The sequence below is a fragment of the Chlorocebus sabaeus genome, chromosome 14, assembly GCF_047675955.1.
Source record: "Chlorocebus sabaeus isolate Y175 chromosome 14, mChlSab1.0.hap1, whole genome shotgun sequence".
Taxonomy (NCBI): Eukaryota; Metazoa; Chordata; class Mammalia; order Primates; family Cercopithecidae; genus Chlorocebus; species Chlorocebus sabaeus.
Window position 1 is genome coordinate 79266239 of NC_132917.1, and position 13052 is coordinate 79279290.

Below are 13052 nucleotides of genomic sequence, written 5' to 3' on the forward strand. Positions count from 1 at the left end.
TTGCATGTATTATCTCACCATAATAATACTATTAGGTAGGTATAGTTATTATTTCTTTTAGGTAGTTGTGGAAACTAGGGGCACAGGGGCAAAGCAATTTAGCTAGACTCTCAGCTAGGAAGTAGCAGAGCTGGAGTTCAAAATCAAGCAGTCTGACTCCAGAGCACATGTTCTTGACAAACTTTTTTTACTGACTTCCAATATACTACCAACCAGGCCTGCAGTACCACATTAGCTAATGGGGTCACAAGAGCTCAGCTCAAGGAAGCAGAGAACGTGGCCAAGGGACTCTGACTGAAACATGCAGGTCTGTCTTCTTCCTGGGGTCATGGGGAAGAGGGTAGCATTGGTCTGAGGCCTTTCCGTACAGCCCAGCATGGCAGGTCCTTCACTCTTGTCAGAGATTGGGGTATGTGTATTTGGGGGTAAGAGGGAGGAAGTGTACAAAGAGAACTGTAGAATTCTTGGAAAGGAACTCTCCTCACATGACCACAGGGAGATGGGCAAGACCCAGTGTGAGAACCAAATGCAGCACTTGTTCAGGGCCTCTCACATGGGGACTGAGAGGTCCTGATGACAAGGCCTTCTTAGGTGTGCTCTTTGCTGAGGGATGGGGCATCTTTCTGTGCCATTAGTCATTGTTCCTAACTCATTCACCTAAGGTGCAGGCATCATTTTTGCTTTCCAGAGGTCTTTCCTTCTGCTTCAAGCCCTCTAGTCTCAGCCCCGTCTCCCTCACTATTGTTGGATGTCCCCAGACTCTAACCACCAGTATTTCAGACCCAAGGGGTCTCAGACTTGTCATTCTCTTTAGTACCGCAGAGGAGAGAACCAGAAATCCCGTAGAAAATACAGAAGTAGAAGGTATCTTATAGAAGTGACACTTAGGAGTTCTTGCCACACAAACAGGACTGTTGGCATAGAAGTTCTCATTATGTTGGATCCAGACATATTTTAGGTCCATGGTATCTGGAGGCTACTGTAAACAGCCTCTCAGGAAGCATATGCATGGGCCTAATTGTGCACAATTTTAAACAGCAATAAAAGAAATTCTCTGGGGTGGAGGGCGGGGTGCAGTGCACAATTATATTCAGGATCCAGTTGTGACAAGGCTCACAGAATAGAGACCCCAGTGAATGACTCCAGGTCTAGAATAATTTTAGGCATCCTTCCTCTCAAGAGCATGAACCAAAGTCTTGTTTAGGTCTACATATTCTATTGACCAATTTTCATTTTAACATTTGTTCCAGAGATAGATAGGAATTGTTCTCTGGGGTCCCATTTTGGCTCAGTGTGATCAGTTTATCTTGCACTCTGCTATACTGGAGTGGGATGTCCATACTGTATCCTAAAAAAATAGTTTTGAATTCTTTCCCTGAGAAAAGCTACGCTGTGTTTTCCCCAAACACTTCATTTACTTTCTGATACCCAGGTATGCGAACACTGGTGGTAGTGCCGTGAAGTCATCATTTATGGGCAGACTTCTTGCACTGATCCTTTAATGCACAAAGGTAATAATAAGCTCAAAGGCACACTTTGGAAAATGGAAATGAATTAGGGCTTTTGCTTCTAGCCTCACTATAAACCTCAGAGAAAAACAAAAGGATGAATCACTTCCCTAAGTTACTATTTGGGAGTAATAGGTGTACCTTCTCTCCCTAGGGCTCTCCTTCCCTCTTGTTCCCTCTCTTCTTCTTCCTCTCTTTTTCTTCTGACCTTCAATGGTGATTATGATTTTTATACGATAAGTTGGCCCCACCATTCTTATAGTCTATTTATTTCTTGACTTATTTGACTTAAAAATTGTTAATAGCTTTTTTGAGATATAATTTTTGCAGCTTACAACTTACTCATTTAAAGTAAATAATTCAATAGTTTTCATATAGTTACAGAGCTGTACAACCATTAGCAGCTAGTACAACCATTAGCACTATCAATATTAGAACATTTTCATTACAATCAAATGGAATCCTGTAGCCATTAGTTGTCACTTATTTCTCCTCATCTTTATCCAGCCATAAGGAATCACTAAGCTACTTGTCTGTTTCTATGCATTTGCCCAGTTAAGATCTTTCATAAAAATTGAATCTTACAATATATGGTCTTTTGTGACAGGCTTTTATTTACTCAGCATAATAAGATCCATTCAAGTTTTAAGATATATCCATATTTCATTCATTTTTATGGTGTAATAAAATTCTCTTTTATGGATAGAGCACATTTTATTTAGTTATTAAGCATTTGGCAGAAAGTAGAGTTCTTTACACATTTTTGCTACTATGGATAATGCTACTATGAATATCCATGCACAAGTTTTTGTATGGACCTACATTTTCATTTCTCTAGTGTATATACATAGCAGTGAAATTGCTGGGTCATGTGATAACTCCACGTTTAACCTTTTGAGGAACTGTCAAACTATTTTCCCAATTGACTTCACCATTTTAAATTCCCACCAGCAATTCATAAGGATTCTAATATCTCTATATTTTATCACCAATTGTTATTATCTGTCTTTTTAATTATAGCCATATATTTTCACTGATGATGTCTTTTCAAGTACAAAATATTTTAATTTTTATAAAGTCCAATTTATTTGTCACTTGTGCTTTTTTTGGTATTATATCTAAGAAGATTACTCCCAAGTTTTCCTAAAAGAGTTTCATAATTGTAGGTTTTACATTTAAGTTTATGAGTATTTTTGTGTTTGGTGTAAGGAAGGTGTCCAAATTCATTCTTTTGTATGTGGATAGATATCAGGATGTCCCAGCACCATTTATTAAAAATATAATTGTTTCCCCATTGAATTGTATTGACACCCTTGTTAAAGACCAATTAACCGTATGTGTAATGGTTTATTTCTGGAATCCCAGTTCTGTTTCAGTGATCTATATGTCTCTTCTTATGCCTGTACCACACTACTTTTGCAGTAAGTTTTGAAACTGGAAGGAGTGAGTCCTCCAGCTTTTCTCTTATTCAAGACTGTTTTGGCTATTCTGATATCGCTGCATTTCCACATGAATTTTAGGGTTTACTTATCAATTTCTTCCGAAGTGGAAGCTAAGATTGTGTTGAATCTGTAGATCCATTTGAATAGAATTGGTATCTTAAAATATTAGGGGTTCCAATCCATAAATACAGGATTTCTTTCCGATCATTTAAATCTTCTTTAATATTTTTCAACAAGTTTTTATAGTTTTCAGAGTGTAAGTTTTCATTTCTTTTGTTAAATTTATTCCTAAACATTTTATTATTTTTAATATAATTATAAATTGAATTGTTTTCTTAATTTTATTTTGGATTTTACATCTCTAGTATAAACAAATACAGCTGATATTTGTATATCCTGTACACTTGCTAAATTCATTTATTATCCCTAATAGTTCTCTTGTGAATTTCATAAGATTTTTCTATATACGAGATCATGTCACCTGTATATTGAGACAATTTTACTTCTTTTCAAATTTGAATGCTATTTTTTTCCATCTAATTGCCCTTACTAGAACCTTCACTAGTATGCTAAATGGAATTGAAAAAAGCAGACATTCACGTCTTGTTCCTGATCTTAAGGGGAAAGCATTCAGTCTTTGATCTTTAAGTATTATGTTACATGTAGGGTTTCCATAGATATCCTTTATTATGATGAAAAAGCTACCTTCTATTCCTGGTTTGTTGAGTGTTGTTGTGGTGGTTTTATCAATAATGGGCACTGGGTTTGTAAAATGCTCTTTCTGCATCTATTGGGATATTTATGTGGCTATTTTTCTTTGTTCTACTGACATGGTGCATTCCATCAAATGATTTTCTTTTTTTTTTCTTTTTTTTCATTTTTTTTTAAATTATTGTACTTTAAGTTCTAGGGTACATGTGCACAACGTGCAGGTTTGTTACATATGTATACATGTGCCATGTTGGTGTGCTGTACCCATTAAGTCGTCATTTACATTAGGTATATCTCCTAATGCTATCCCTCCCCTACCCCCCTCCCCACAATAGACCCCAGTGTGTGATGTTCCCCTTCCTGTGTCCAGTTGATTTCATTGTTCAATTCCCACCTACGAGTGAGAACATGTGGTGTTTGGTTTTCTGTTCTTGCGATAGTTTGCTGAGAATGATGGTTTCTAGCTGCATCCATGTCCCTACAAAGGACACGAACTCATCCTTTTTTATGGCCGCATAAAAAAGGTGTATGGTGTATATGTGCCACATTTTCTTAATCCATTCTGTCACTGATGGACATTTGGGTTGATTCCAAGCCTTTGCTATTGTGAATAGTGCTGCAATAAACATATGTGTGCATGTGTCTTTAGAGCAGCATGATTTATAATCCTTTGGGTATATATCCAGTAATGGGAGGGCTGGGTCAAATGGTATTTCTAGTTCTAGATCCTTGAGGAATCGCCACACTGTTTTCCACAATGGTTGAACTAATTTACAGTCCCATCAACAGTGTAAAAGTGTTCCTATTTCTACACATCCTCTCCAGCACCTGTTGTTTCCTGATTTTTTAATGACTGCCATTCTAACTGGTATGAGATGGTATCTCATTGTGGCTTCGATTTGCATTTCTCTGATGGCGAGTGATGATGAGCATTTTTTCATGTGTCTGTTGGCTGTGTGAATGTCTTCTTTTGAGAAGTGTCTGTTCATATCCTTTCCCCACTTTTTGATGGGGTTGTTTGCTTTTTTCTTGTAAATTTGTTTGAGTTCTTTGTGGGTTCTGGATATTAGCCCTTTGTCAGATGAGTAGACTGCAAAAGTTTTCTCCCATTCTGTAGGTTGCCTGTTCACTCTGATGGTAGTTTCTTTTGCCGTGCACAAGCTCTTTAGTTTAATGATATCCCATTTGTCAATTTTGGCTTTTGTTGCCGTTGCTTTTGGTGTTTTAGACATGAAGTCCTTGCCCATGCTTATGTCCTGAATGGTATTACCTAGGTTTTCTTCTAGGGTTTTTATGGTATTAGGTCTAAGATTTAAGTCTCTAATCCATCTTGAATTAATTTTCGTATAAGGAGTAAGGAAAGGATCCAGTTTCAGTCTTCTACTTATGGCTAGCCAATTTTCCCAGCACCATTTATTAAATAGGGAATCCTTTCCCCATTTCTTGTTTTTGTCAGGTTTGTCAAAGATCAGATTGCTGTAGATGTGTGGTATTATTTCTGAGGGCTCTGTTCAGGGCTGGTTCAACATACGCAAATCAATAAACGTAATCCAGCATATAAACAGAACCAAAGACAAAAACCACATGATTATCTCCATAGATGCAGAAAAGGCCTTTGACAAAATTCAACAGCCCTTCATGCTAAAAACTCTCAATAAATGAGGTATTGATGGAACATATCTCAAAATAATAAGAGCTATTTATGGCAAACCCACAGCCAATATCATACTGAATGGGCAAAAACTGGAAGCATTCCCTTTGAAAACGGGCACAAGACAGGGATGCCCTCTCTCACCACTTCTATTCCACATAGTGTTGGAAGTTCTGGCTAGGGCAATCAGACAAGAGAAAGAAAAAAAGGGTATTCAGTTAAGAAAAGAAGAAGTCAAATTGTCCCTGTTTGCAGATGACATGATTGCATATTTAGAAAACCCCATCGTCTCAGCCCAAAATTTCCTTAAGCTGATAAGCAACTTCAGCAAAGTCTCAGGATACAAAATCAATGTGCAAAAATCACAAGCATTCTTATACACCAGTAACAGACAGACAGCCAAATCACGAATGACCTCCCATTCACAATAGCTTCAAAGGGAATAAAATATCTACGAATCCAACTTACAAGGGATATAAAGGACCTCTTCAAGGAGAACTACAAACCACTGCTCAGTGAAATAAAAGAGGACACAAACAAATGGAAGAACATACAATGCTCATGGATAGGAAGAATCAATATTGTGAAAATAGCCATACTGCCCAAGGTAATTTATAGATTCAATGCCATCCCCATTGAGCTACCAATGACTTTCTTCACAGAATTGGAAAAAAATTGCTTTAAAGTTCATGTGGAACCAAAAAAGACCCTGCATTGCCAAGACAATCCTAGCCAAAAGAACAAAGCTGGAGGCCTCACGCTACCTGACTTCAAACTATACTACAAGGCTACAGTAACCAAAACAGCATGGTACTGGTACCAAAACAGAGATATACATCAAATGATTTTCACAGGTTAAACAAATCTCGCATTATTGGGATAAAGCCCACTTGATTATGGTATATGATTATTTTTATATGTTTAGATTCAGTTTGCTACTATTTTATTGAGGACTTTTACATCATCATTCATAATAGGTAGTGGTCTGTAGTTTTATTTTCTTGTGATATCTTTGTCTGAATTTAGTATTAGGGTAACATTGGCCTCATGGATTGAGTTGGGTTATTTGATTTTTTGCATGGACTCTCCTCAGCCAGAATATAAGCTCATTTGAGTAAAATCAAAGCCAAAGAGTAACAAACCAGTAATTCGATAAATGTGGGATGAACTGAATTGATTTGGTGGACTCCTTTCACCAGAGTTTTCTACCAAGTCATAAGGAAATGGCCTATTTTCTTTCTTTCTCAAATTCTACTTGGGTTCTCACTTCAAAATTTATGAAACAATGAATATCCCTTATTTCATAAATTTGGTTGGAAATAGAGTAGGCTGATCATTTGTTTTGCCTTAATTCAAATTCCAACCCTCCTGCAAATTTATCAAAGTTTATAAAAAGTCTTAAATTTTGGCAAATATTTTGACCTTTTTATGATTTTATGTTAAGGCATTAATATAGTAAGTATTCAAAAATGAATAAAAAACATTGTAATAAACACATTTATCAACATAGACATAATTTTAACAGATGAAATTTGTTAATTTTTAAATTAAATATCTACATACTAAATGAAAAATTCTGCAGCATTACAAAGGAGATTATAGTGAAATATGATTTTTGCCCATTCAAAAATATTTCTTGGCCAACTATCATGCTTAAACAAATAAAAGATAAATGTTAGGTTGAAGTTATTTGTCTATATAGGGCATGAGATAATTATTATGATATGTTTTTATTTAAAAAATTCTACCAAATATAAATAGTTTGATCTTACTGATTTAAAAATGTATAGATAGAAATGATATGCACACACACATACATGCATGCATATATAATGCATATATACACATATGTATTGTCATGTCCAGATAATGGAATTAAAGAGCAATGATTTAATTATTTTTCTTCATCATTGTTTTTTCTGTTGCTATCATTCAAATGTAATCCAGTCACAAAGTGAAAACAGTAGAATTTAGGTGGGGAAAAGAAAAAAGAAGGAAAAGCAAAGCAGATTTTTATATTGAATATGCATTGACTTGTTCTTACTCCAGGGTGGCTACTACTCCACTGTTTAAAGCTTACCAGGTTCCAGTTCACTTTGAATTAAGAAACATTGGTTGATGTTGTTGGTTTCCAGGCACTGGCTCCACTGCCTTATATGAAGAGATCATTATCATGGTCATTAAGGTGCTCACTGTTGGATAGGAAGATGTGTACCCTATATCCTACAGGAAATTGTGAAGGCCTAAGGAATATTATAAAGTGAGGTTTATCAAACTATGGCTTACAGCCAAATCTAGCCCGCTGCCTGTTTTTATAAATACAATTTTATCGGAGCAAAGCCATCCTCATTCATTTTATTCTCTATAGCTGCTTTCTTGCTACAACAGAGTGGAATAGTCATGGTAGAAATTGTATGTCCTACAAAGCCTAAAATGTTTATGATCTGGCCCTTTATAGAACAGGTTACCAATCCCTTTTCAAAGAAGTCTGCTACTTCTTCATATTCATCTGAAGGAATAAAGAAAATGCTAACCTCTTTATTGAAACTATGCCAATATCAACTGAGCTACCACTGAAATACAGAGCTAATAGTCGCTTAGAAATTAGGAAAGATTTTCTGGTGACTGCTGAGGCTAGTACTAAAGATAAGGAAAGGACTCTATTCAGCAAACACAAGAGATCCTTCTTCAAGTAGAGAAGAAGACCCGGGTAAAAGCAAATGTAGATATTAGCAAACATGCTACTCACTTCTCTGGATCAAGACAAAAATTATGTGGACATTTTTCAAAGCCCATTATACATTGGCAGAAGGGTTCTGCTTCATGCAGTCCAGACTTCAGAGAGCCAGGCTTCTTGTACCTGTTGCTCCCTCCTCCAGGTCCTCAGCACCCTACTAACTCAGCTGGCAGAAAGGAAGGAGTATGAGTGCATACCTAAGAATGGCCCACATTATGCCCATTCATTCCACTGGCCAAACACACCTGATTGCAAGGGAGCTAGAACATGAGTCTAGAAGTCTGTCATATTGCCATATTTCTTCAACTTTCTTTTCAGTCTCATTCTGAAGACTTTAGGACTCAGGCTAAAGCCACATTTTTATTGCCTCCTCTGAATATCTTCATCCACAGCAACCTCCTCTCCCCTTACTTACTGTAAATTTAATGCAGGTAATTTATTTTAAAAAAAAAAAAAAAAAAACAGTGACTGAACTGCCTCTATATATTAGGGAAGTGAGATAAATCACCAAAAATGAGAATTTGTTTTTTTATGTTTCAAACAAATTGATGATTGTCGTATGGTAGTATATATAACAACCCTATCCTCCCATTTTTGCCCAGGAATTTCTGGAAGGAAAGAATAAAACGCAATGGACACTAAAACTTTTATGCCCACAAAAGTAAGAGGCATTTGAGAATTATTCACTATATCTTATGAGGCATAGGAGAAGAGAATCCTGGAAAAAGCAAGAAGCAGGAAGATACAAGGCAAGAAGAAGAGATTCCCACCCACTTGGGCAAGCTGGGGCCCCAGGTATTTGTTGGGGAATTTCAGGCAATTGGGTTCTTTGACATTGATCTTGATTTGTGTTTCATCCCTGCCCTAGCACTACCTCTCAGTATCTTCATATCCTTCAGTAAGTATTTATCAGATAAACATTTTCTGAGTGATATATTTTTAGTAAATGAAGGGAGAATGAGTAGTCTACTGTGACGAAAATTGAGCCCGTCTTGGGAGCTGAGGGCCACAATCAGGAGATGACAACAGCAGAGACCAGGTTGCTTCATCAATGGCTGACGCAAAGAAAATCACCATTCCTTTGGCCCATCTCAAGCATCTTTGCGGAGCACACAGCAGACTTCTCATAGTATCTACCTTTACGTTGCAATTTTTTTTTTTTTTTTTTTTTTTTTTTTACCAAGATCTTGAAGAAAACAGCAGTCTCAGAAAGTGGAGGACTTGTGACAAGGGTTCCTGCTGTGATCTGTGTTAGCTTTCCATGGGACTCACCCCACGTACCAAATGGCCCTTGGAGGGCATAACTGGAGACTTGGAATTTATTGTACTTCTAACCAAGTCCTAGGCACAGGGTGTATTATAGCTTCTTCCTAGTACTTAATGATGTTGCTCTAAAAAAATTCTAGTTTGCCATAATGTAAAGCCCAGGGTTGAGAAGAGTCTACCTGAAAGGCAGAAAGTGACGTTCTGCCTCTTTGGTGCTGCTGAACTCTTGCACTCAAAGTAGGAGACAGCCTTGTAGATGTTGGAATCCACCGGCAAGACCTCCAGACCAGGACATGTGTGAGATGATCACAGGCTTTGCACAGAGGAACTGTAAGCATGGATCAGAATCTAGAGCAGAAAGGGAGTTCAGGTCACGCCTATGGTAGCCTTTTTCAGATGGAAGAGTACTAGCCTGACGAGTCCATAAGAACAGGAACAACATGAAAGTACTGACGGCCCAAATCACCAATTTTATTCTCTGGGAATAAAAAAGACAACCTGAAGTACCAAAAGTCTAGGCAAGTTATAACAGTTAAATAATTAAAATTCTATTCAAACACACCAAAGACTAACTGTGTGTTTAACTTGAATGTGACTTTTCTTCACTGATTCTAAAAGTACCCTAGGCTCTTAGAGTATCTCAAGGTTATAATTGTAGGTAATACTATAATGTTTTTGGCTACTGTTATTCAGTAATCATAACTACCTTTGTTAAGTACTTACTATTATATTTTCCAGAAACCTTCTTAAAGGGTGTAGATGTTTTACCTTGTTTAATAATCACACCAACATTTTGAGTTAGATATTAATGAGATTATTCCCATTTTTCAGAACAATAACTAAGGCTTAACGAGGTCAAGCAAGCAACTTTCCGGCAAAACCAGGATTTATTCCAATGTCTGATGACTCCAATTGCTCTTAACTAGTCTATCACCTCTTATGTAGGGCGTTGGCTCCAAATGCAAGAATCTTAAAGTTCATCCACAGAGACAAGACTCGCATAGAAACCAGTACATACGAAAGTAACTGGGGCTGAATTGTGTGAAATTTGTTGGTTCTATAGCAGCTGGGAGAAGAAATAAATGTGTTAGCTGAAGAAGGCTAGAAATAGTTTATGAAAAAGTTGGATATAAGCTGGCTGCTAAGAATTGGCTAGGGGTTCTCTTTGCTGAGTGTCTGATGAGTGTCTTTGACAGTAACTCCTTTATAGATGCTTTCTTATGATGTACCATTTAATTTTGATGAAGGTCCTGTGAAATAAGCAGAGCAGATTTTATGATCTTAGTGTTACACAGACAAGAAGCCCAAGGCCAGGAAGGGACATTGGCTGTCTCTGGCTACCCTAGTGAGTTAGAGAGCAGAGACAAGGTGCAGGTCTTTGCCGTCAACCTTATTTGGTTCGTGCCACCACTGTGTCTGCATACACAAACACACACACAAACAAATGCACATGAGAACATATACACAAACATACACATTCTCAGAGCAGTACATGCATGGGAAATCTTAAATTTCAGTCCTAGAGTCCCACAAACCACAGGGCTTTAAACAGACATAGAAATCATCTCAGCAGACATACGATCCCCAACTGTGCCACTACTGAGCATTTGAAGTCCATGCCTTTAGTCTTTTTATTTATAAAAATTACAGTGATCACATCATTGGAGATGAAAGGACAACTATGATCACAGAAACTAACTAGGAAACAATTAATAATTCAAAACTGTAATAAAGTTGTTTTATAGGCAAGAGCTGTCCTGGAAATGATCCCCCAGCCCGAGATTACCCTTCTGAAGGAGATGTCTTCAAAGGAACTAAGATAATTGTCATCAACAAGGGCTGGAAAACTCTGCTTGAGAAGTTTCCTAACAGTAAATGCATAGTCTCTTAGGTGATATAGAGTGTGGGGGGCTGCCACATTCATTTCATTGTCTTGCCATTATTTTTTTGAGACACCGATCTGGCTTTGCATTATCTGTACATCTTTAATAGTGGTGCTCCATTTTTATACATCCATATATATATATATATATATATATATATATATATATATATATATGCTATTAGCAAAGAACCATTTGGAAAGAATTTTTCCTGAATACTTTCTCACATCAGTTACTTATGGGAAAGTGGATTGGATTTTACATTGTCAATTTTCCAAGACTCTCACATTAGCCCAGATATTTCTTTCCAAAGATACATTTGCTGGTTGATCTGACTAGTAAAGACAGAGGTTAGGTGTGGGGACTCAGGCTATCTTGAAAGACACAGAGGATATTCTAATCCACTTCTATGACAATGTTTTTCAAGGCACTTTTATTTCCACTGCTTCATTCAATTCTCATGGTCCCTTGAGAGATTGGGAGGTAAGACACATTTATTGTCATTTGACAAATGGGGACTGGGGCTAAAATAGGTTCAGGAATTACTCAGGGTAAAATTAAGTGAAATGGTGAAGCTGAACTTGAACTTGGTGTTTGTCTCCTGGTCAAATGTTCTCTCCACCTCACCAACCTCAACTCGCCCATTTCCCTGTGGCTTTCACTAGTAAGGCATTACTCTTATGGTTTGGGAGAGAAGTTTCCAAATTTCTATGCCTGGTTATTTCCCTCCAAGAATCTTCTGTCTCTCTTAACATCTTTCATCACAGGCACTGGAATATTTTCCCATGCTAGGAATAAGAGGAGCTGTGTAGAGGATAAACAGGATTTGGTGCTGCCCTGTCCCGCTCTCAAATTTCAAATCCCCAGTATGTTTAGGTTCTTCCATGTTTCACTTTCCCTTCCCAATCCTGATCACAGAGCGGGATCTAACATCAGCCCCTCCTTAGTGGTAGAGTAAGTTATTCCCCTTCTAAGACATATTCACATTCCAAAGCTGATTCCTCCCATAGGAAGATACGACTTTTCTAAAGAGTCAAGAAATACCAGCCATTGGTCATGTTATGCTTTGGCCTATATATTAAAGATGAGAAATGTGCATGCATAATTTTTCCTAAAATTACACTATAGATTAGAAAATCCAAGTTCAAAGAGTCTAAATAACTTGCCCAAGGTTATAAACCTGGTAATAAGAGCTTGTAAAAGTAAGTTTAGAAGATAAAGATAAATAAGGTGCATATTAGGTGCAGCAGGCACTGTGGGTTCCCTACTCAACATCTATTACTTTCTTCTTTAAAGAAAAAAATAGAAGAAAGTAAAACAAAACCACCACCAACAACAAAAAACAGATCCACAATTTTTTTCTGACATGTAATCTTCTCCATGTTGCCATGAGTTTCAAGGGAGACTGGCCTCATTCAGAATTCTGTTGAATCGAATCTATTGGTTCTTCCCTTTTTAGTAATTGGTGCAGGATTAGAGATGCAATATGCAATAGGATTTTGTTTGATGATGTTCCTGGGAAAGTCTTTTTAGTATAAGGAGGTGAGCGTTTCTCAAAGAGTTTTTTTCTCACTCGTAAAGGAAAATAACAAGAAGAGTTTTGTTTTGTTTTCTTCTTCTTACCTGTGGCCATTGTTATGTCTGGTCAGGATGCGTGGAATAATGGGAAATATCTTGTTAACAGCCTAAAGGGAAACTCAGCATTTAAGAAGGAAGGAGCCTTCAGAACTACAGAGAAGAAGAAAGTAAGACTCGAACAGTGTGTACCTGAAGCTGACATCTTTTGGATTTCTTGTTACAGGAGAGAGAAAATTTTCTTGTTGTTTAAGCCAATTGAGTCCATGCATTCAGTCC